Genomic DNA, 4,053 nt, shown 5'->3' on the forward strand with positions numbered 1-4,053 from the left:
AAGAGGCTTGGATGAAAACCTCCATGAGGCATATGAGGTGAAGTCTTGGGTTGAAAACCTCCTTGAGGTAGCCCAGGAGTGAAAAAAGAGAAAAATTAAAAATAAAAGATCCCTGGGTGAAAGCCTCCCTTGAGGCGCCTAGGGAAGGTGGGGAGGTTGAAAACCTCTCTTAAGGCATCCTGTGTGTCCCTCAAAAAAGAAGAAAGAAAAAAAAAACAAAAAGAATACCATGATAGCGAAATCCAACCTATCCATTAATATATTTTGTCATTTTGCAAGTTTTTGAAGACAGTGGAAAATGCAGAGCTACAGGGACAACATGCTCAAGTTTCATTCCATTTCTCCCTCCATCCATTCCATCTCATCTAGTTAAATCATGTCCCTACCACTCATATCCATTTTCGGGCCTCAAAAATCAGTTTTTAGCATTTTTTGGTTTGCTACAGGATGTCTTGTAGCTGCTACAGGAAGATCTTGTAGCACTACAGGATGTCCTGAAATGCTATAGGAAAGGGGACCCGATAAAAAAAATCATCATGCATGCCTATTCTAGGTTGATTAGGGACCCTACACTTCATCAAACCACTCACCCATCATCCATGCATCCCTGATTCAAATCACCATACCCATGCCTAGCTCTGTCTCATTCAAAAAAATACAGGAAAATTTCAAAAAAATAATATAAAAAAACAGAGGACATGTCCTCCATTTCCACAACCCTTCACTACTCCATCAAGGCTCTTTTATCATCCTCCAACCCTACACTACTCCTCAGCATCCCTCTAAAGAAAAAACCCTTAAAATGGAGAAAAAGGGGTTGCTACAAGATCTCTTATAGTAGCCTGTGCCACTACTGCAACCAACCTGAAACTCAATTGTCTACCCAACCAGAGTGAGGAGGAGTACCATCATCCATGGATACCTTGTTCTTCCTAGCAAGACTCCACAACAGCAGTAGCAACAAATAGATATCAAGCACTTGCACACATGAATAGAACAAACAGTCAACCATACAGGAGTAAAAAGAAATACATAGAAAAAGAGCAAGGAGGCACTTCCCTGAGAAACAACACAAAAGTCACATTAGAGAACTTTTGAGGTCTAAAATGGGCCTCCTAAGAAAAATGAACAACCAAAATAAAATTTATAAGAACCAATAGGATTCATGATGATGATGTCAACCATGGGGGATGATTCACCATTTTTTGGTAAAAAAGTAAAAAGATTAAAAAATAATAAAATAATAAAACTACCTTTTCAACTTGTATTTTCAACTTATCTCCCTAAGGTTTTAATCAAATTTCAAGCGGGAGTATTCGTTGGATGAAAAAATTAATTCCTCATCAAAGGAGTACCCATGTTACATACTTTCGATGGACCCTGCTACACAAAAAATGAGAAATACATGAAAAGACGTGATTGCAATCACGTTTTTCATGTATTTCTCATTTTTCATGTAGCGGGGTCCATCAAAAGTATGCAACATTGGTACTCCTTGGATGAAGAATCAAATTATGCATCCAACAAGTGTTCCTACTCGAAATTTGAGTAAACCCATAGGGAGAGAAGTTGAAAATATGAGTTGAAAAAGTAGTTTTTCTTTTTTCCCCTCTAAAATTTGATGATGTAATCTAATCTTAATTTATTATTTCCACTATTATTTTATAATTTCCTTAGGAGGCCCATTTTAGACCTCAAAATTCCTCTATCGAATACTCTAGCATGCACTAATTAGCAAAAGGTAGGCATATGTATGGTAACTTACTCAGCTCTTCCCTATGTACGATATGATGAAAAATGTGTAAATGTCGAAGAAAGGTATTTTTTATAAGCTAAAGGTGGCCAATTAACTTGGCCACCCTCAACTCGTGATAAAAAAGTGATCTTTTAGTCAGCATGCCACGTAAGGATGTCACATCAGTGAGAATCAGTTAAAAGGGTGGTTGAATCAGTTAAGAGGGAGTGGGTGATGATTACAAGGAGAAAGTGAATGATCACCAACGGTGGGCCAACGGTCCAAATTAGGAAAACTCGTACCACTGCCAGCCAGCACAACGCTCTGAGCCTTGACCTTAAATAGCATAAAACCCCAAACTTTCATGCATTTTTTGCTCATTTTGAAATCAAGGAGATAGGGACCAGCTTGGGAAGCCATCAAAAAATTCAAACCCTACTCTGGAAATCCTACAGGAAGCACAGAAGGCTACAGGAAGCTACAGGAAACATTGAAATTCCACAGGAAGTCTGCAAGGGTGTGCCTAGGGTCAACTCAGTCCTCAATTGTCATAATCCCAGGAATTATAGTGAGAAGTAAGTGGTTTATCTCTCTTTTGTCCATGGTTTGCATCACTGATACACTCTGAACTATCTTAGTAATTACAGTCAACCTGTGAATTAAAAATATTTTGAGGCTATAAAGGTAAAAAAATAAAATTGTGGCTATAAGGTGTTGTAGTTATTGCAGTCATCAACTAAAAGTTTAGCTCTCATCTACCTTGAAATTCATACTGGAGCTATCCTAGAAAACTGCTTGCACTTAGTTGAAACCAGAGAAGAAAATGGGAGGGGGATTCAATAGGAGAGAGTCCACAGATACATCGAGAATTCACCTCCATCCCCCCATGTTAGGCATTTTGAGGAAGCATCACTAGTTAGGCTTCTTTGATTTTCTCAAGGGATATGATGATAATATAACTTATGAGTTTGCCATGGCACTAAACCCTCAAGAAAGAACAAGTGTTATCACTGTGGTGAGAGGGTTTTCCATTACCATCAATCTTAAGGTGATTAGCATAGTGAAAACACTTCCTCTATCGGTCTAATGGAGAAGGGAAGACAAGGCCAATAATACCCTTGCTAAGAAAAAATTCTTCACCAATGATGAGAGACCAATTGGAGACAAAAATGGAGTCAGAAGAGATATTCTTTTCTATCCCTAGGATGAGGTAGCCTACCACATCATTAAATTAATTTATTTTGAAGGGAGACTGAGTGTAGTCTATGGATACCATTTCAGGTTGCTCCATGAATTGAGATTTCAAACTAGGTTGCCCATAGCCCAAAGACTAAGTGTGCCCTATTTTCTCCTACAATCAATCATAGACATGAGCCAAAAGGTGAAAGAGGGAAAACAACAATAGTTGGCACATCATGGCCTAATCAAGCTAATAGTAGTGGATGCTTTGATTAGATCAAGAGCCCATGTCCTTTGGTTCATACTTAGAGATATGGACAGAGAAGCCTTCCTTGTGACCGAAGTCCTTGCACTTGGTGAGAACCCAGCCTCGAGTGTTGAAGAAGAGGAAGGAGAAGGAGTAGAAGAAGAAGAAGAGGCAGAAATAGATAAAACAAAGGAAGAAGAAAAGAAAGAAGAAGAGGAGGAGTAGCAGAAAGAGACAAGCCTTGAGAAGACCATTGCAAGGGGAGGAGATACCCCCAGATCAGGGAAAGTTGTCTCCTAAACCCACTAAAAAGGAGGCAGTTGTTGCCCTGGCTGCTTTGAGCACACCTGTCAAATCCACAAAGAAAAGGCAGAGACAAAATCCCCTCTATTTCAAAAATAAGAAGAAGCGATAAGATTAAGTAGGGGAAGCCACAAACCCCCATAAAAACCCCTATTATAATTGAAGAATCACCAAATAAACCAGAGGAGCTAGAATCCATGGGAATGAAGGTTCAGAAAGTCACATCACCAGAAGCAACCCCAAAGGCTACCATTACAAAATTACCCTTGAATACAAGGCCAAATTATTTGAATTCTACCTGCACAACCTTGCCTTAACAGACCTAAATATTTGGGACCCCAATGAAAAGTTGGGAGACTTGCAGCTGATGGCCCTTGCATCATGGATGATTCATGAGGAGGTTAGGACTAAGGAGGTGAAGAAAATAGTAGAAAAAGAGGAAAAGGAACCCCTCTACATCAGGGTACAGAAAATAAATTCAATGGTTGTAATCAGTAACAACAACATCATTTCCAATGATGCTCAACTTGCACCAAGATACCTGGCTACCCAAGAACAAGCCATCTCCCATTTTGAGGAGACTCTTAGA

Source organism: Pinus tabuliformis, chromosome 8 (assembly GCF_031772625.1).
Source record: "Pinus tabuliformis cultivar Carrire ecotype Pingquan chromosome 8, CPIR1, whole genome shotgun sequence".
Lineage (NCBI taxonomy): Eukaryota > Viridiplantae > Streptophyta > Pinopsida > Pinales > Pinaceae > Pinus > Pinus tabuliformis.